Source organism: Scyliorhinus torazame, chromosome 8 (assembly GCF_047496885.1).
Source record: "Scyliorhinus torazame isolate Kashiwa2021f chromosome 8, sScyTor2.1, whole genome shotgun sequence".
In the NCBI taxonomy this organism is placed as follows: domain Eukaryota; kingdom Metazoa; phylum Chordata; class Chondrichthyes; order Carcharhiniformes; family Scyliorhinidae; genus Scyliorhinus; species Scyliorhinus torazame.
The window spans coordinates 135040543-135062740 of NC_092714.1; positions in this window are offsets into that span (position 1 = coordinate 135040543).

A 22198-nucleotide genomic window follows, 5' to 3' on the forward strand; every position below is an offset into this window, starting at 1 on the left:
TTACAGTTCCTTTTCTGGGTCTCCTTCTTTGACTTCACCTTTCCCCCCAAGTTGGGAAACAGCAGGCTAAGCCTGGTGCGCAGTCCTCGTCCCATTAACAATTCCACTGATGTGTCTCCCATCGTCGTGTAGGGCATGCTTCTCTAATCAAAGAGGAAGCGGGTTAATTTTATATCCAGGGAACCAGTGGGCAGTTTCTTCATGCGGTTTTGAATGTTTGAAATGCCCATTCAGCCAGTCCTTTAACAATGGATGGTACGGCGCCGTTTGGATGTCTTTAATGCCGTTTAACTTTGTGAGCACCTGAAATTACACACTGGTAAAGGAGGTACCATTATCGGATGTGAGGATGTCTGGTATGATGCAAGTACAGAAACCTTACCGGAGTTTTTCTATTGTGGCATGAGAAGTAGTGGAGGACATATGGTGTACTTCTAACCGTTTTGAGTGGGCGTCAACCATAATAAGGATCATGATCCCAGGAATGGACCAGCAAACTCCAGGTGCACCTGTACCCATGGTCTTCCTGGCCATTCCTATTGGTGCAAAGAGGCCAAAGGTGGGAGCTTCTGGTTCTCCTGCACAAGGAGCGCTGTTTCACCAGATTCCTGATGTCTGTATCAAGCCCGGGCCACCAGACATAGCTCCTTGCATTTTCATCCTGGATACCCCGGGGAGTCCATTGTGTAATTCCGTCAGGATTGGGTGCTGACCTAGGTGGGGGATGACTACTAGGGCTCCCCACAGGAAGATGCCATCTTCTACACTCAGCTCTCGTCGTTTAATGAGGATGGGCTTCAGGTCATCCATGGGGTGTCCTCGGATTGCACCACTGAGGATCATATTGTGCAATTTTGCAAGTGTGGGGTCCTTCTGCGTCCATATTTGAATTTTCTTTGGGGATACTTAAAAGGTATCTAGAAAGTTCAAGGCCATAAAGACGTTTCCAATGCCAGCATAGAGGTCTAGCTTGTGAGCATCGAACGGCAACTACAGCATCCGCATTGGCAATATGTGTTACTGGGCAGTGGCGAGAGAGTATTCGTAGGCCGCTAACAATAATGCCCGATGTACGACCTGAGCCAAGGCGATGGGAGGAATTGTTTTGACTTCTTTGAAGAGGCCCAGCCAGGGGTTATAGTCTGTTACGATTGTGAAATGTTGGCCAATCCATCCTTTTTGATCTGAGAATAGAGTCTTTCCATGTCCACCAAGGCTCTAGTGCCATTGTCACATCGATGGGAAGGGACTGCCCCTACTTCATTTGGAGAGGCATCACATGTTAATACCAGTTCACTTTTGGGATCGTAATCATAGAATCCCTATAGTGCAGAAGGAGACCATTTGGCCCATCGAGTCTTCACCAGCCCTATGAAAGAGCCCAATCCCCACCCTATCCCCATAACACCAACTCAGGGCAATTTAGTATGGCCAATCCACCTAACTTTGGACTGTGGGAGGAAACCGGAGCACCCAGAGGAAACGCACGCACACACGGGGAGAATGTGCAAAATCCACACAGACAGTCACCCAAGGTCGGAATCGAACCCAGGTTTCTGGCGCTGTGAGACAGCAGTGCTAACCACTGTGTCATCATGCTGCCCCAAATGCATCAGGATATTTGATGATAGTAACTGCTGCTTCACATTCATGAAGGCTTCAACCTGCAGCACTTGCCATGACCACCTCTGGTGTTTTTGCAAGCGTGTGAACAGGGGGTGACAGGAAAGTGGCCATGTTTGGGATAAATTTCCAATAATAGTTTACTAGGCCTGCAAAATATTTTAATTATGCCGTATTTTGCGGGGTCGGTGCCTCTTCGATGGCCTTAACTTTATCTTCCATGGGGTGTAAGCCTTTCTTGACTCGGTACTCTAAGTAGATCACTGCGCCTGCCTGGAACATACATTTTTCCTCATTTGAGACAGACACTTGGGGCAGAAAACATTCTCAAACCTTCCTCCAGGTTTTCTAGGTGCTCTTTTCCACGGCTCCTGTGATTAGTACATCCGTAAAGTATACTGCCAACTTAGGTAGCCCTTGGAGAATGTTCTCCATCACATGTTGAATAATGGCGCATGCTGACAAACCTGCAAAGGAGACAGGGGGTGTATTCACCCTTACGGGTGTTAATCATCACGTACTTCCTGGATGACTCGTCTAGTTCTAACTGGAGGTAGGCATGGCTCATATCTAGTTTGGTGATGGTTTGACCCCCTACCAGTTTGGCACATAGATCTTCTATGCGTGACATGGGGTACTGATCTAAACATGAGGCTTTATTAACAGTTAGCTTATAGTCACTGCAAAACTCACACTGTGAACTGCATTGGTCATATTATCCTGAGGTTCTCTATCCGCTCGAGTTCGGCCTCTACTTTGCAAAGCATATGGGACTGGCCATGCCCTGAAATATTTTGGTAGGGTATTGGGGTCAACATAAATCTTTGCCCTTGCTCCCTTTATTCTACCAAAGCCTTCTTGGGTACCAGACAATGACCTCGTACAGTTCACCGGTTCTAGTTTAAAAATTTGTAACCAGTTCAGACAGATCCTCTGGAGCCAATCTCTGCCTCAGAGGCTGGGTCCTGGCCCTCGTGCAACCATGAGCAGGAGTCAGGCCATCTACTGCCCATAGGTAACAGGGGGCCTGGTGTTCCCATAATCTTCAAAGGTTCCCCTTATATGTGGCCCAACTGACCCGAGTATCACACAGGCCTAGGGGCAAGATGCCTATCCAGAGATGTCGGTAGATTTTTTCCGCAACAATGGAGACAACAGGCCCCGTATCCACTTCCATTTCCGCTCAATGTCTGTTGATCAAGAGTGTTATCTTTCTTGGAGCAACCTCAGGGGTGATGATGCAGTTTAGTTCCATCGTTTCATCCTCTATGAGATAATTGACTTGCAAGGCCGGGGCCTGAGGTGGCTTTGGCTTTCGGCCTATGCGGCACACGTACTGCTGATTCTGGCAGCCTTGTCATTTGGCCACATTCACAGCAGCCTTGCAGCTGACAGTTGTAGTCCTGCAGGGAGGCTTTCCTGGTATTTCTAGGGTTATCTGGCCGTCCTTTGAGTTGCCAGAAGTCCTGCCTGAATGTTGAGTTGGTGGTGGCTAAGGCACTAGGGAGCCTTGTCTGGGAATCCTGAGTTTTCTGTATGAGGGTCCTAACCACCCCCCCCCCCCCAACCTGAGAATGCTACTGAGTTCTTGGACCCCTTTATCTCGGCGTTCTCCAAGGATAGTTTTCTAATTTTATAGGTCTAGGGTGGGTTCTACCAACAATTTTTATTTGTGTTGTGACACGTTAGCCAGTCGCCTAGCATCTCGGTCAGGGATGGGACAAACTCACAGTATTTGACCAGCTTCCTTAATTCCTTAATGGTGGCCAGTAATTCTGGACACCAGTTCCTCAGGGGTCCTCCCAGCCATGTTGAATTGGTAACGCTGGAGGATTACTGACGACTTTGGGTCGTAATAGTTTTTTTACTCGATCCACAAGCTCATTCAACGTTTTAGTGTCAGAGGCTGCAGGATAAGTTAAACTCTTAATAATGCTGCACATCTGGACCCCGCATGCTGTCAAAGGATTACTTTGTCTCTCATTCCCTTCTATGCCATTGGTGCGAAAGAAGTAGTGCATGTATTCGGTGTACTGGGGCCAGTCGTCCACATCCGCATCAAAATGTTTGAGCTTCCCAAACAAGGGCATTTCCAGGTTTCTCTTTTGCTTTGTTTCTTACCGGAGTTGTCGTTGGAGACTTTTGATATGACTGCTCAGAATCCCGTGGTTGATCCTCGTTGCCAAAGGAGTAATTCCAGGAGGGACAGAGTGAAAAGATAAACTGGTGTATTTTAAACTGAAAATAAAGCCGCTACAGAGGCACAAAAACAAACGTCCCAGCCCAGGACCATCGGGAACGGCCTTTCCGGGTCTGAGGGCTACGCTTAAAGGTCTCACTGACAAGCTCAGCTGGTCGGGCCTCCGCCAGCTCAGCACGGGAACTCGTATTCTACAAAGCCCGCGGGGAGATCAATCAGCGATCCCCCATGGTCCTCATAGAGTGATCACAATTGACTTACCCTGGCAGAGAGGATGAGATCATTCATTCTCTTCCTGCGCAGGATTGCAGTCTTCATCTAGGGCTGTTGGTTTCCCTGGCCATCTGCTCCCAAGCCTTGGTATTGAGGTTGGTGGAACTCTGGCTCACATCATGAGGGCATAGGATCTCCCATCAGTCCTTGTGGTGATACACCACTGTACCTCCCTACCATTGTACATAGTATATAATAGTTGTGCGTAACGTGGCCCTGTAATACAGTATATTGTACTGTAACTCTGCAGAGGTTCGGTCACTGGTAGGTAACCCGACCTGGCCACGGAGAGCTCCGCCTTAGCCACTCCCCCGGGAGTCAGTATAAGAACCTCTTCTGGGACAGGCCCCATTCTGTCTGGGGTCGTCTGTGTCGGGTAAGCCTCCCTTGTAGTATATTAAAGCCTGAGTTAAAGTCTCACATGTCTTTGTGGTTCTTGACGCTTAGCGCATCAGTCCTCGGGTGCCTGGAGGAGTGTCACCGGTGCCTTTTTACTGAACTTGGGTGCACAGCGCTTGTTTCTTCTCAGGGCCATTCCAGAACTTGCTATGACAAGCCCGCAAGGCTGCAGAGTGAATGTGTGCAGATGCCATTTAAATGTGGCTCCCTGAAATACAAACTGCTGAGGCAACAATGGGGCAGACAAATCCGACCCTGCTCCTCTGCGAGATACAACGTGTTGTTCATTCATGCATACTAAGGTGGTGAAATGTGGATGATATGGCACAGAAACCCACCAAGCCAACCAACGAGATCCATGCCGCCTTTCCTGCCCGCCACTGCATTTACTCTCGGTGTTGAGGTCAGTGAGACAGGCGTCTCTTTGTATGAAGCAGGTAGTGTATGAGATGACTTTATGAGGTCCTATGTTTTGATTCAAAAGGGAGGGAAGCAAGAGTTATTTAAGTCAATCCTGGTTTAAAACCAGGAAAACCCCCCTGATCATCTGGATATCAGCATGGAATCTTTTACAGCCATCTGAGAGGGGAGAAAGATCTTGATATAGCGTCTCATCCAAAAAAAAGAACCTCTGATAGTGCAGCTCTCCCCCAGTGTTGCACAATATTGGCATCGAGAGAACATATTACAAAGGTATGAAAGTTTTTCTACGCCCTTGAGACTGGTGCCATCTGGTTGTCTGGTGCTTCAAACCAGCGAAGTTGGATGTCACATTTGGGGGTTGGATGTCAAAACATTCAAGGCTAAGGCAAAGTGCTGGCTGATGGGATTAGGTAGGCAGGGCAGTTGTTTTTCATGCATCGGTGCAGACTCGATGGGTCGAATGGCCTCTTCTGCGCTGTATTCTGTCATTCCGTCATTCTGTGAAGGGGTTGGAGAGAGTGAGGGATTTACTTTTGGAGGGGCGGTTTGCCAGCCTGGAGCAGCTGAAAGAGAAAGTGTGGCTCTTGAGCTCGGATGATTTTGGGTACCTCCAGGTTCGAAATTTTGTTCGACAGATGTTTCCAACGTTTCCGGTGGCGCCGCCTCCAACCCTATTGGATAAGATTCTTTCCTGTTCGAGGGCAGTACATCGGGCATCTATGGACGGATTTTGGGAGAAAAGTTGGTCTCGGCGGAGGGGGTGAATGTGAAATGGGAGGAGGAGCTGGGATCCATGCTGGACGAGGAGGTGTGGAGTGAGTCCCTCCGCAGGGTGAACGCTACGTCATCCTGCGTGAGGCTGAGTCTGGTCCAGCTCAAGGTAGTGTTTAGGACACACCTCACCAAGGCCAGAATGAGTGGTTTCTCTGAGGAGGCCGAGGGTAGGTACGAGTGCTGTTCAAGAGGGCCTGCGAACCCCATCCATGTGTTCTGATCCTGTCCCAAGCTTGTGGGTTTCTGGGTCTCTTTTTTCAACACTGTATCCACAATCCTGAACATTGAGCTGGAGCCCTGTTCTTTAATGGCTATATTCGGGGTATTGAATCTGCCGGAGTTGCGAACGGAGACGGGGCGGATGCCTTGGCATTCGCCTCACTGGTTGCTGGGAAGCGAATCCACCTGAGTTGGAGACTGGTGACGCCACCTAATGCCTCGGCGTGGCTAGGTGACTTAATGGACTTTTTACACCTTAAGAAGGTCAAATATACTGTGAGGGGGTCAATTGAAGCGTTCTACCATAAATGGCACCCGTTTAATTTGTACTTTAAGGAATTGGTCACTGTTAGCTATTGGGATGGAGGGAAAGGAGTGGGGGGAGTGTCGTTTACTGGGTTATTATTCTTATTACTTGGTTTACTGTTGTTTGTAATTTTTGTACTTTTTGTATTCTTTGGGTATAAAAATATTTTCAAAAAAATATATCTGGTGCTTCACAACATGTGCCTGGTGCTGTCTGAAACATAACTGAGTCTTGGAGACATTGATTTGGAGTCCAAAGGTTTTGGCAGCACTTGACAATTTGTTTGCCATATGCATTCTTTGGGAAGCTAGGGCACAGTTATCTGCACACATAAACTCTCTGAGTACTACCCCCTGTGACTTAGATAGAATCAGGACATGAGATTCCCTGAACAGAACCTAATATTGATATCTGCAAGCATGTCTCTGATTGCTTCCTTAAGCATTGGCGTAAAGAAGAGATTGAAATGTTGGGGAGTCACAACACAAACCTGCTTTATGCTATTGGTTACCATAAGGGCACAAACATGTCAAACAATGCCATCAAGCATTGGGCATCAAGTTTTGACAAACATGTTCAGGTATCCTAGCTTGGAGAGTAAGTGCGATAGACCAGGTCAACTCACAATGACAAAAGCTAAAGGTCTATGAACAGCATATATAGATCAACTATTGGTAAAGCTATCCAAGCACACATCCGGAAAGCAAGTTCTCCATACAGTTGACTCCATGATCACGTCTGGGAGCACCATGGCATTAAGCTGAAGACCAATATCAAACTCTATCCTAACTAACTCTTGCCTAACTAACTTAGTGGAATTTTCTGAGGACATTACCAGTGCGGTAGACAACGGGGAGCCAATGGATGTGGTATATCTGGATTTCCAGAAAGCTTTTGACAAGGCGCCACACAAAAGATTGCTGCATAAGATAAAGATGCATGGCGTTAAGGGTAAAGTCGTAGCATGGATAGAGGATTGGTTAATTAATAGAAATTAATGGGTGTTTCTCTGGTTGGCAATCAGTAGCTAGTGGTGTCCCTCAGGGATCAGTGTTGGGCCCACAACTGTTCACAATTTACAGAGATGATTTGGAGTTGGGGACCAAGTGCAATGTGTCCAAGTTTGCAGACGACACTAAGGTGAGTGGTAAAGCAAAAAGTGTAGAGGACACTGGAAGTCTGTAGAGGGATTTGGATAGTTTAAGTGAATGGGCTAGGGTCTGGCGGATGGAATTCAATGTTGACAAATGTGAGGTTATCCATTTTGGTAGGAATAACAGCAAAAGGGATTATTTAAATGATAAAATATTAAAACATGCTGCTGTGCAGAGGAACCTGGGTGTCATAGTGCATGAGTCGCAAAATGTTGGTTTACAGGTGCAACAGGTGATTAAGGAGGCAAATGGAGTTTTGTCCTTCTTGATTTGATTTATTGTCACATGTACCGAAGTACAGTGAAAAGTATTTTTCTGCAGCCGAGGGAGCGTATACAGTACATACATAGTAGACAAAAGAATAATAAACAGAGAACATTGACAAATGGTACATCGATAAACAGTGATTGGTTACAGTGCAGAACAAGGGATCAAACAAAGCAAATACATGAGCAAGAGCAGCATAGGGCATCGTGAATAATGTTCTTACAGGGAGGGGTTGTCGTTGAAGAGACTTATAGCTGTGGGGAAGAAGCTGTTCCTATGTCTGGGTGTGCGGGTCTTCAGACTTCTGTACCTTTGGCCTGATAGAAGGGCCTGGAAGAAGGCAATGCCTGGGTGGGAGGGGTCTCTGATAATGCTATCTGCCTTCCTGAGGCAGTGGGAGGTGTAGACAGAATCAATGTGGGGGTGGCAATGTTGTGTAATGCGTTGGGCTGAGTTCACCATACTCTGCAGTTTCTTGCGATCTTGGACCGAGCAGTTGCCATACTAGGCTGCGATGCAGCCGGATAGGATGCTCTCTGTTGCACATTTGTTGATGTTTGTGAGAGTTGATGCAGACATGCCAAATTTCTTTAGCTTCCGTAGGAAGTAGAGATGTTGTTGGGCTTTCTTGACTGTTGCATCAACATGAGTGGACCAGGACAGACTGTTGGTGATGGTGACCCCCAGGAACTTAAAGCTATCGACCATCTCCACTTCAGAGCCATTGATGCAGACGGGTGTGACGTGCTACGCTTCCTGAAGTCGATGATCAGTTCTTTGGTCTTTCCAATTGCTAGAGGGATGGAGTTTAAGACTAGGGAGGTTATGCTACAATTGTATAAGGTGTTAGTGAGGCCACGCCTGGAGTATTGTGTTCTGTTTTGGTCTCCTTACCTGACAAAGGACATACTGGCGCTGGAGGGTGTGATTCACTAGGTTAATCCCAGAGCTGAAGGGGTTGGATTACGTGGAGAGGTTGAGTAGACTGGGACTGTACTCATTGGAATTTAGAAAGATGCGGGGGGGGGGATCTTATAGAAACATATAAAATTATGAAGGGAATAGATAGGATAGATGCGGGGAGGTTGTTTCCACTGGCGGGTGAAAGCAGAACTAGGGGGCATAGCCTCAAAATAAGGGGAAGTAGATTTAGGACTGAGCTTAGGAGGAACTTCTTCACCCAAAGGGCTGTGAATCTATGGAATTCCCTGTCCAGTGAAGCAGTTGAGGCTCCTTCATTAAATGTTTTCAAGGTAAAGATAGATAGTTTTTTGAAGAATAAAGGAATAAAGGGTTATGGTGTTCGGGTGGGAAAGTGGAGCTGAATCCGTAAAAGATCAGCATTGAATGGCGGAGCAGGCTCGAAGGGTCAGATGGCCTACTCCTGCTCCTAGTTCTTTTGTTCTTATTTTCTTATCCAGGTCCCTCATTATGCTGAGCTCAAGAGCATGGAGACCTTCAGGAAATTAAATTTAGATGGACAGGCCATGTCTTCCAGCACGGATGACTACAGAATTACCAAACACATCTTCGATGGAAAATCTGTCGCAGGGCAAACAATATCAAGATGGTCAGTACAGATGATCGAAGGACACCTTACAAGGCTGGTTTAGCACAGTGGGCTAAGACAGCTGGCTTATAATGCAGAACAGGACCAGCAGCGCGAGTTCAATTCCCGTACCAGCCTCCCCGAACAGGTGCCGGAATGTGGCGACTAGGGGCTTTTCACAGTAACTTCATTGAAGCCTACTTGTGACAATAAGTGATTATTATTATCTGCATTGCAACCCATCTCTCTTGAGAAAAAACTGCAGTTGACCGGCCCATGTGGAGACACGCGCTAAAACTTGGTTCAAAGTATTTCAAGGCCTATCTATGCCAAACTCGCAACATCCAACATACCTAGAGGACGGCCGGAGGTGGCCTAGCTGCAGGACTTTCTCCATTCACCAACAATGATGTGAACTGCCAGTCTCTGGATATCCATGATATCAGGCATCAGGCTCTTCAGTCATGAGAGGACCCACAGAAGATGATGAAACCACTTGGGAATACTCGAACAACAAGGAATCTAACACCAACCAGTGTTACACTGAAGTGTCAGCTTAAAATTGTGCTCAAGTCCCTGGAGTAGGGATTGAACTCAGAACCTTCTGACTCAATGAAAGAGATTGTTACCACTGAGACACAGCTGACACCTATCTGAGTCAGACCAAATCCTCAGCTAAGGAGGAAGTGGTGAGAGTCATGAGAATCTCATGGGAAATATTAAAGTCACATCTGGTGGAAGCTTCTCAGATTGAGTCAAATAAAAGTAGAATTTAAGTATAAATTGCTTTTGATCACATTTTGCAGAAACATGATGCACACTGCGGAACAAAAGACACACTCGGTTCATTACACAATTAATTCATGAAGAAAGTCTTGAAAATGTTATATTTATAAATAATGAGGTTTTTGCACTTGAGGAATAAGTGGATCTTGCTCATTTGCCAATCTCCAATATCATGATATGCAAACATGCAACCAATGAACACTCAGAATAGGACACAACCAATGGGCAGTCACGACACTCAGAGGTGGCATCACCATAAGGGGGCATGACATCAACACTATAAAAGGGATGAGGCACTCACACCCTGCCTCTTTCCACAGACAGACATCTCGAGAGTTAGACAGGGTTGATCAGCAGCATCACACCCCAGCACGTGGCTTAGAGCAAGCTGGTACAGTCAGACTGAGTTACTACAGTTAGAAAAGCAGAGAGCCGAACTCATTTGAGAACTGTGTTAATAGTTCAATAAACACGTTGAACTCATTTCAGAGTTTGGAGCATCCTTTCGTTAAGACTGCATCAAGTAGCAGCCTGTGTTGTCCGAAGCAGCATAACACAACATAGAGCACTGACAGTAAGCAGAGTGGGAGGAAATGAAGTCTAGGTGGCTGTGGAGGTCGTGGAATTAAAGTGAATCTGGATTAACATCTAGACATTGCATTGCTTCTGGAACCTTGCAATGCAATTTGCTACATTTCTGTTTTGGGGTGACCAGACTTTGTGAAAGACATTACAGAAATGTTTTTCTTAAAGACCAGTTGGAAGTACTTGGTTTGTGTTGCTTGGTTGGATGTAGAGCATCGCTTTCCATTGTCCATCTCTGACGATACACTCCCCCTAATTTGGCAAGGGGATGGGAAACTGATTTATAGAGCAGGAGATAGCGTTGCTGGAGTTCAGGAAGTTGAGGGTAGTGCAGTACTGAGGAAGGTACCAAGGTCACAAGAGTGGACCTGCAGGCATGAAGGTGGGTTGAAGTGTGTCTACTTCAATGTGAGGAGCAACAGGAATAAGGTTGGTGAGCTTGAAGCATGGATTGGTGCCTGGGACTACGATGTTGTGCCCATTACGGAGACGTGGATAGAACAGGGTCAGGAATGGTTGTTGGCGGTTCCGAGGTTTAGATGTTTCAGTAAGGTTAGGGAAGGTGGTAAAAGAGGTGGAGGAGTAGCATTGTTAATCAAGGATAGTATAATGGCTGCAGAAAGGCAGTTTGAGGAGGATCTGTCTACTGAGGTAGTGTGGGCTGAAGTTAAAAATAGGAAAGGAGCGGTCACTATGTTAGGAGTTTTCTATAGGCCCCCAAACAGTAACAGAGATGTGGAGGAAAAAATTGCAATGCAGATTTTGGATAGGTGCGGTAGTCACAGGGTAGTTGTCATGGGTGACTTTAACTTTCCAAATATTGATTGGAACCACTATAATTCGAATAGTTTGGATGGGGCTGTTTTTATCCAGTGTGTGCAGGAGGGTTTCCTCACACAATATGTGAATAGACCGACAAGAGGCGGAGCCACATTGGATTTGGTACTGGGTAATGAACCGGGCCAAGTGTTAGATTTGGTTGTGGGAGGGCACTTTGGAGATAGTGACCACAATTCGGTGACTTTCACTATAGCAATGAAGAGGGATAGGAACATACGGCAGGGCAAGATTTATAACTGGAGGAAGGGTAATTACGATGCGATTAGGCAAGAATTGGGGAGCATAAGATGGAAACAGGAACTGTCAGGGATAGGCACAATTAAAATGTGGAGTTTGTTCAAGGAGCAAATACTGTGTGTCCTTGATATGTATGTCCCTGTCATACAATGGTCGTGTGAGGGAACCATGGTTTACAAAAGAGGTTGAATGTCTTGTCAAGAGGAAGAAGGGGGCTTATGTAAGGATGAGAAAACAAGGTTCAGTTAGGGCACTTGAGGGATACAAGATAGCTAGGAAGGAGCTCAAGAAAGGGCTTAGGAGAGCTAGGAAGGGGCATGAGAAGTCCTTGGCGGGTAGGATCAAGGAAAACCCCAAGGCTTTTTACACTTATGTGAGGAATAAAAGAATGACCAAGTTGAAGTTAGGGCCGGTCAAGGACAGTAGTGGGAACTGTAGCCATGTAAAATGGCTGCGTTCCGATTAATCTGGCCAAAACCCAGTTTAAAACGGCTAACCCGAAAGACTGCTGGGAAAAGCAGCCAAGAAGGCACAAGCAGGCAGCTGCAGACAGTTTTGCATATTCGGCTCTGGGAAGGTAGCCCAGATCGATACTCAGGGCTATCAACAGCCCATCAACCCAGGTATTCGCAGTTGCATTCAGGACTGTTTGCAGCCCATCTATTCAAACATCCACAGTTAAATCGGCTATCCCCGGGAACAATTGCAACATATTAGCAATTGAATACCGGGCCAGACCTGTCGGCGCCTGCAGTGGCCGAAACAAAGACAGGTGAGCGACCACCCCCCGATCGAGGAATCGCCTCACCATTGGACACATCGACCCCAGAGATTGAGGACAGATCCAATCACTTGGCACTCAGGGTCAAGGGCCGCCCCGGGAGGCGGGAAGCCCCTGGGCCCTATAAAAGTGAGGGTCCAAGTTCAGATCTCTCTCTCTCTCCTCTTCGCCTGCTCGAGACCTTCGCAAGACCAGCCACCGGCAACTGTAAGTTTGAATCCAGCGATCGCTATCCGGTAGAGACACCTAGCCACCAACCTGTAGCAGCCTTTTGAATTTGTTTCCCTGACCTGGTGGGCTCTTCCTAAGTTAAGTATTGGCCAGAAGTGATAGGTTTATTATATAGAAAGTAGTATTAGGGTATTAATATTGCTTGTTGTATATATAAATGACCGTTGTTTTAATCCTTACTAAGCGGTGTGCTGTATTATTAATCATAACCTGAACTTGAACCACGTGGCGGCATCATAAAGATACCTGACGACTCATGAGCAAAGGTGACGTAAACAGAGCAAATAGACTAAGGCTAAAAAGAGCAACAGAACGTGTGCATTGAGTCTGAAGATATGGGAGAGGCCCTAAATGAATACTTTTCTTCAATGTTCACAAAGAAGAGGGGCCATGTTGTTGAGGTGAATAGTGCGATACAGGCTGGTAGACTGGAGGAGGTAGATATTCGGAAGGAAGATGTGTTACAAATTTTGAGAAGCCTGAGGATAGATAAGTCCCCTGGGCCTGATGGGATATATCCTAGGATTCTTTGGGAGGCGAGGGATGAGATTGCAGAGTCTTTGGCTTTGATCTTTATGTCCTCACTGTCTACAGGAATAGTGCCAGAAGACTGGAGAGAGGCGAATATTGTCCCCTTGTTCAAGAAAGGGAATAGGTATAACCCTGGGAATTATAGGACGGTTAGTCTCACTTCGGTCATCGGTAAATTATTGGAAAATGTCCTGAGGGATATGATTTATGATCATTTGGAAAGATACAGCTTAATCCAGGATAGTCAGCACGGATTTGTGAGGGGTAAGTCTTGCTTCACAAGTTTGATTGTATTCTTTGAGGAGGTAACTAAGTACATAGATGAAGGTAGAGCAGTTGATGTCGTATACATGGATTTTAGTAAGGCGCTTGATAAGGTGCCCCATGGTCGGCTCATGCAGAAAGTAAGGAGGCATGGCATAGAGGGAAATGTGGCCGATTGGATCAGTAACTGGCTATCACATAGAAGACAGGGTGGTGGTAGATGGTAAATTTTCGTCCTGGAGCCCAGTCACCAGTGGTGTACCACAGGGATCAGTGCTGGGCCCTCTGCTATTTGTGATTTTTATCAATGACTTGGATGATGGAGTTGAAGGTTGGGTTAGTAAATTTGCTGATGACACCAAGAGTGGTGGAGTAATGGATAATGTGGATGTGGAGGGCTGCAAAGAGACGTTACATAGAATTTACAGTGCAGAAGGAGGCCATTCGGCCCATCGAGTCTGCACCGGCTCTTGGAAAGAGCACCCTACCCAAACTCACACCTCCACTCTATCCCCATTATCCAGTAACCCCACCCAACACTAAGGGCAATTTTGGACACTAAGGGCAATTTATCATGGCCAATCCACCTAACCTGCACATCTTTGGACTGTGGGAGGAAACCGGAGCACCCGGAGGAAACCCACGCACACATGGGGAGAACGTGCAGACTCTGCACAGACAGTGCCCCAAGCCGGGAATCGAACCTGGGACCCTGGAGCTGTGAAGCAATTGTGCTAACCACAATGCTATCGTGCTCCCAAAATTGATAGGATGCAGAGCTGGGCTGAAAATTGCCAGATGGAGTTTAACCCTGATAAGTGTGAGGGATTCATTTTGGTAGGGCAAATTTGAATGTGGATCACAGGGTTAACGGCAGGGTTCTGAAGAACATGGAGGAGCAGAGAGATCTCGGAATTCATGACCATAGATCTCCATGGAACCCCGGTGGGCTCCGCCCCTGGCTCCGCCCTCACTGGGGGATATATAGACCGGCCACCTATGGGTGGCACTCATTTGTACAACAGATACTGACAGGCGAGTTCATGGATAATAAAGCCTAGTATTCACTCGTTCTCATGGTCGTACAGTGAATTGACGGTATAACAATTTATTATCCATCGACAGCACCATGGAAGCCGCTCTAAAGCCAGATAAGCTCGAACTTGGCGCGCGAGCGACAGAGGCCAAGGAGATCTTCGAACACTGGCGTCACTGTTTCGAGGCCTACCTCGACTCCTCCACAACGCCTCCCTCTGAAACCCTCAAGCTGCGACTCCTCCATGCTCAGGTGAGCCATCGAAACTCCGTGATGATAGAGAAAGCGGCCACGTACGAGGCGGCGGTCGCGACCCTCAAGGCGCATTTCGTGAAGTCTGTAAACGAGGTGTTCGCCTGACACCACCTCACTACTCGCCATCAATGCGCCGGGGAATCGCTGGACGAGTACCTGGAAAACCTGACCCTACTCGCAAGGAACTGCAGCTATCGGGATGTGACGGCGGAGGAACACATGAACCTACAGATCCAGGACACCTACGTGGCTGGGGTCTGATCGAACTACATCAGGCAGCGTCTGCTGGAAAACGGGGCCACTGACCTGCGGGACACCAGAGCCTCAGTTTGTTCCCTGCGGACCCGGCGAACCCCTCGTGGACACCATTGTCACGGCCCCCATCGGACCCGGCTACGTCACAGGCCTGTGTGTCCAGTCCAGACCGGGGAACCACAGTGCTACTTCTGCGGCCAGGGTCAACACGCCCGGCAGCGTTGCCCAGCCCACACAGCGACGTGCAGCGACTGTGGCAAAAAGGGACACTTCGCCACAGTCTGTCTGGGCCGACCTAAAGCCCAGAAGTCGAAAACTCATCAGGCCCGACCCATGGACTCACAGGCCCGCAGACCCCGAAATGTGGCTGCGTGCCAGCCGGGAACGCCCCCTTCAGACGCGTCATCAGCCTCGTTCGACTCGTGGGGGCCGCCATCTTGGCCGCCGGCTCCAACACTGGGGTAAGATTAAGAATGACAAAATCTTGAGGTGGAGGATCGAACTCTCCACCTACAATTACGATATCAAGTATCGTCCTGGGAAGCTCAATGAGCCCCCAGATGCCCTGTCCCGCGGCACATGCACCAGAGCGCAAGATAGCCGACTTCAGGCTATCCACGATGACCTCTGTCACCCGGGAGTCACCCGGCTTACCCACTTTATTAAGGCTCGCAACCTGCCCTACTCCACTGAGGAGGTCAAGGCCATGACCAAGGGCTGCCAAGTCTGCGCGGAGTGCAAACCGCACTTCTACCGGCCAGACAAGGCCCACCTGGTAAAGGCCTCCCGGCCCTTTGAGCGCCTCAGTATTGACTTCAAAGGGCCCCTCCCCTCCATCAACCATAATGTATACTTCCTATCCGTCGTTGATGAGTATTCCCGCTTCCCCTTCGCTGTCCCCTGCCCCGACATGACCTCGGCCACGGTTATAAAGGCACTGCACAGCATCTTCACACTGTTCGGTTTCCCTGCATACGTCCACAGCGACCGGGGCACATCGTTCATCAGCGATGAGCTGCGTCAGTACCTGCTCAGCAAAGGCATCGCCTCGAACATGACTATGAGCTATAACCCGCAGGGAAACGGGCAGGAGGAGAGGGAGAACGCGACGGTATGGAAGGCCGTCCTTCTGGCCCTCCGGTCTAGACGTCTCCCGATCCCCCACTGGCAGGAGGTCCTCCCCGAAGCCCTCCACTCCATTTGATCACTCCTCTGCACAGCCACGAATGAGACCCCTCATGACCGTTTGTTTGTCTTCCCTAGGAAGTCCATTCCGGGGTCTCACTTCCATCCTGGCTGACAACTCTGGGACCTGTCCTTCTCCGGAAGCATACGAGGAGCCATAAGACTGACCTCCTGGTCAAGAGGGTCCAGCTGCTGCACGGCAACCCCCAGTACGCCTACATCGCGCACCAGGACGGACGGAAAGATACGGTCTCCCTACGGGACCTGGTGCCAGCTGGTTCCCCTGCGCCCCCCCGCTGCCTACCGCCACCCCCCGCGTCCCTTATGCCCCCTGGGTCTCCTGCATTGCTCCGCGCCTGCACTGCCACCATCCACCACCCCCATGCCTACCCCCACCCCTTAATCGTCTCCGACACGCCGGACTGAAGCTCAAGCTCCAAACAAAACGCCCCCGGAGTTACCACCTTCAACAACCGTGCCCGCCGCATCGCCAGAGCTGAGGAGGTCTAAAAGAACGATCTGGCTTCCAGACAGACTGAACATTTGATGACCCCACGTCACCCCCGCTGGACTTGATTTTTTTAACAGGGGGTGAATGTGGTGAATGTATTCACCTAAGTATGAACTGTCTGTATAGTGCTGTGACCTATGACCTGGAAATGATAATATGGTCTTCCAGGTACTGTACTGGAAACCCGGTGGCTCCGCCTCTGGCTCCGCCCTCACAGGGGGATATATAGACCGGCCACCTGTGGGTGGCACTCATTTGTACAACAGATACTGGCAGGCGAGTTCATGGATAATAAAGCCTAGTATTCACTCGTTCTCACGGTCTCACAGTGAATTGACGGTATAACACGTGGAATTTTGATTAAAAGGCATAGGTGAATGTTGGAGGAATAGTTTCCCCGGGAGTGGAATGTCTGATGGCTATCAGACTCGGCAGAAAACGGTGAGAGATTTGGCTGAAAAGTTGAAACAATCTTGTGCTGCAGCAACAGCCTCATCCAACATGCAGGTGGGGGAAGGGCAAGCTGGAAGGCCCCAGATACAGGAAAATGGGATTTGTGAGTGTGAAGGAGGTGAGAAATCCGGGTGGGAGATATGTGATTGTGAGTGGGTATTGGAAGGGGCACCGGTAGTGTTGGTAAATGTGTATGTCCCAAATTGGGATGATGTGGGTTTTATGAGGGGGTTGCTGGTAGCGATCCCGGATTTGGCCATGCACCAGTTGATCATGGGAGGAGATTTTAACTGTGTCCTGGATCCGAGGGTGAATAGGTCAAGCCCCAGGTTGATGGGTAGGGTGCGAATGGTGAGGGAGCTGGGGGTGTTTATGGAGAGGATGGGTATGGTGGATCCATGGCATTTTCAGAACCCAGGGGGAAGGGAGTATTCCTTCTCTTCACACGTCCATAAGGTATATTCGAGGATCGATTACTTTGTAGTGAGTCGGGAGATTTTGGTTGGGATGGAGGGGCCAGAGTATGCGGGGATAGTTATCTCAAACCATGCGCCTACTGGCTGGAGATTCGGTTTAGATTGGGATGAGAGCAGAGGCCAGGGTGGAAGTTTGATTCGGGGGTCGCTGGCGGATTGAGGTTTTTTGTGATAAGCTGCGGACGGCGATTAAGTGATTATGTGGAGTTGAATCAGAATGGGGAGGTGTCGGCGGGCATTTTTTGGGAAGCACTGAAGGCAGTGGTCCGGGGAGAAATTATTTTGTTCACGGTTTGTGCGGATAAGAAAAGGAGGGTGGAACATGAGCGTTTAGTGAGCAAGATAGTGGAGGTGGACAGGATTATTCGAGGGTGCCCACTGTGGAGGGATTGGCAAGGATGAAAAAGTTGCAGGGGCAGTTTGACAGGCTGACAACGGGGAGGGCGGTAGGGCAACTGCGTAGGGCAAGAGGGGTGGAATAAGAGTATGGGGAGAATGTGAGCCGCATGCAGGCACACCAGCTGTGGAGGCAGGCTGCGTCCAGGGAAATAATGAAGATATGGACTGGGGCTGGGGACGTGGTGTCGGAGCCAGGAAAGATAAATGAGGCATTTAGGGAGTACTACGAGGGACTTTATGAGGATCCAGGGGGCGAGGAGGGGGATATGGGATGGTTTCTGGACAAGCTGGAATTTCCCCAGGTGGAGGAAGCAAAGAGGCAGGCATTGGAGAAGCCCCTGAGGCTGAGGGAGGCGCTGGATAGTATCAGGGGTATGAAGTCAGGAAGGCCCCTGGGCCGGATGGGTACCTGGCGGAATTTTATAAGGAATTTGCGACGGACCTGGCACCACATCTGTTGGGGGCGTTTAATGAAGCCCTGGAGAAGGGGGAGTTGTCGGAGACGATGCTGCAGGCAGTAATCAGACTAATCCCCCAAAAAGGGAAGGATCCAGTGGGATGTGGGTCGTATAGGCCCATATCACTATTGAATACGGATGTAAAAGTATTAGCTAAGTTGTTGGCGGGGAGGATGGAGGACTATGACCCGGGGTGGTTGCAGAAGATCAAACAGGCTTCGTGAAGGGCAGGCAGTTCACGAGTAATATAAGACGGCTGTTGAATGTGGTGGTGAATCTGTTGGGGCTCTGGTACCTGTGGTGTTGGGTGTTCTAACACACAGAAGAGCCAACACAGTTGCATATGGTACAACACTTGTTTATTTAAACTCACTATTTACAACTTGGTCTTTGCACTCTGCACGTGGGGGGCTCCCTGCTTGTGGTGTTTCAACAGCTCTTTCATGCTTCCTTCTCCCCAGACCTACTGACCTCCAGGTGTCGTGCTCGTGCTTTTTATGTGGTTGGTGTTCTTGTCTGTGATTGGTTGTGGTGTTGTGTACTCTGATTTGCCTGTTAGTGTGTCCATCATGATGTGTGTGTTTGAATATCATGACATCCCCCCTTTTTACAAAGATATGTGCCTACGTGGTAATAAATATGATCGTGACGTGAGTGCATCTAAGAGTGTGTGTGTGTCGTGTGCAGCATGTGTCTATGACGGAACTATGTACATGGGGCGATGTCGAGTGCGTCACATGAATCCAGTTGTACCATAACATAACAGAAATGCGAACGAGAGAAGAAGAAAAAAAATTTTGAACAGTTGTCCAGTCAGACGACATCTGGAACGATAAACAACAACAGGTTATCATGTAAAATTGTCCAACTTATTAAACATATGAACTGTATTATAAGTCCATTCTAATGGGTTTGCGACGAATTCGGGTTGACCGCCTTAAGGGTGGATCAAGAACCACCGGCTGCTGTGCAGGCATGGCCATGGGTGGCGATGGAAAGGGCGTGATGTGCGGCAGCTCCACAAAGTCATCCTCGGAAGCCTGTTGAGGATCTGGCGTGTTGTGTGGCTGTGAACGTGGAAGTCGGCGAAGGGCGCGCCGATTGCGGCGACGCACGGAACCATCCGGCATGCGAACCAGGAACGAGCGGGGAGCCACTTGTCGGAGGACTTCGGCCGGTGCTGACCAGCCACCATACGGTTGATGGACGCGTACTTTGTCTCCGGAGGACAGGGGGGGCAGGTCCGTCGCTCGTGTGTCGTACCGACCTTTCTGGCGATCACGCTGCAGTTGCATGTCCCGAAGAACCGCCTCATGGTCTGTTGTCGGTGCCAGGACGGAAGGTACCGTCGTCCTGAGGGAGCGACCCATTAGTAGCTGCGCTGGCGAGAGGCCCGTGGATAACGGGGCCGATCGATAGGCCAGCAAGGCAAGGTTAAAGTCCGATCCGGCATCAGCCGCCTTGCACAGGAGCCGCTTTGCGATGTGGACACCCTTTTCAGCCTTCCCGTTCGATTGTGGATGCAGAGGGCTGGATGTCACATGAGTGAAACCATATGCTGCGGCAAAGGACGACCATTCACGGCTGGCAAAACAAGGTCCATTGTCTGACATGACAGTCCTTGGAATGCCATGGCGAGCAAACGTTTCCTTGCAGGCCCCAATGACTGCGGACGACGTCAGATCATGGAGAGGCATGACTTCCGGGTAGTTTGAGAAGTAGTCTATAATAACAATGTAATCTCTGCCGAGCGCGTGAAATAGGTCAACACCCACCTTCGCCCAGGGGGACGTCACCATCTCGTGTGGTAGAAGTGTTTCCGGAGGTTGCGCCGGCTGAAACCTCTGACAGGTTGTGCAGTTGAGCACCATGTTGGCTATGTCTTCATTAATACCCGGCCAATATACCGCCGCCCGGGCCCTTCGTCTGCATTTTTCGACACCCAAGTGGCCTTCGTGTAGTTGACGAAGAATCATCTGGCGCACACTGTGTGGAATGACGATCCTATGCGATTTCATAAGGACCCCGTCTATATTGGTGAGATCATCTCGCACATTGTAAAACTGGGGGCACTGCCCTTTTAGCCACCCTTCCGTCATGTGGCGCATCACTCGCTGCAGCAGAGGGTCAGTCGCCGTCTCTGCGCGTATGTGGGCCAGACAAGGATCATCAGCTGGCATATTTGCTGCTGTCAGAGTCACGTGTGCCTCAATTTGACGCACGAACCCCTCCGCATCTGGTGGTGTGCTCACTGCTCGGGAAAGAGTGTCCGCCACTATGAGTTCCTTCCCCGGAGTGTAGATCAGTTCAAAATCGTACCTCCTGAGTTTGAGTAAGATGCGCTGGAGGCGAGGAGTCATGTCGTTCAGGTCTTTGTTAATGATGTTGACCAGGGGGCGGTGGTCAGTTTCGACCGTGAATCGTGGCAGGCCATACACATAGTCGTGGAACTTGTCCAGTCCAGTTAACAAGCCCAGGCATTCTTTTTCGATTTGCGCGTAGCGCTGTTCGGTAGGGGTCATGGCTCGTGAGGCATACGCAACCGGGGCCCATGATGACGTGCTGTCTTTTTGCAGGAGTACCGCTCCAATACCAGATTGGCTGGCGTCTGTTGAGATCTTTGTAGGGCGAGTCGCGTCAAAGAAGGCCAGCACTGGTGCCGTGACCAGTTTGTGCTTGAGCTCCTCCCATTCCTGCTGATGCGACTGGTGCCAGTTGAATTCCGTCGATTTTTTTACGAGATGGCGCATGTTTGTTGTATGAGAAGCCAGGTTGGGAATGAACTTCCCAAGGAAGTTGACCATGCCCAGGAATCTTAAGACAGCCTTCTTGTCAGCCGGTCGTGGCATGGCTGTGATGGCGCTAACCTTGTCTGCATCGGGACGGACCCCGGACCTTGAGATGTGGTCCCCGAGGAATTTCAGCTCCGTCTGGCCGAAAGCACACTTCGCACGGTTGAGACGCAGGCCATTTTGCCGTATGCGGGTGAAGACACGTCGAAGACGATGCATGTGTTCCTGCGGAGTGGTGGACCAAATGATGATATCGTCCACATATACACGTACCCCTTCGATGCCTTCCATCATCTGCTCCATAATGCGGTGGAATACTTCAGATGCCGAAATGATGCCGAATGGCATCCGGTTGTAGCAGAATCTGCCAAAAGGGGTGTTGAATGTGCATAGTCTTCGGCTGGCCGGGTCCAGTTGGATCTGCCAGAATCCTTTGGACGCATCCAATTTAGTGAATATGTTGGCTCGCGCCATCTCGCTGGTGAGGTCTTCTCGTTTTGGGATGGGATAGTGTTCCCGCATGATGTTGTTGTTCAGATCTTTTGGATCTATACATATACGGAGCTCGCCAGAGGGCTTCTTTACACAGACCATGGAGCTGACCCATGGCGTGGGCTCCGTGACCTTGGATAGGACCCCTTGGTCCTGAAGAATCTGCAGTTGTGCCTTGAGGCGGTCTTTGAGAGGCGCAGGAACCCTGCGAGGTGCGTGAACGACAGGGATGGCGTCCGGTCTGAGTCGAATCTTGTACGTGTGTGGCAATGTCCCCATGCCTTCAAAAACCTCCTGGTTGTGAGCGAGGAGGGAATGGAGATTCGCGTGGAACTCAGCATCCGGGAAGTCGGATATCTCATCTGGAGAGAGAGACATGATGCGCTGTACCAGGTGAAGGACCTTACACGCTTGTGCGCCCAGTAACGAGTCCTTTGATGAGC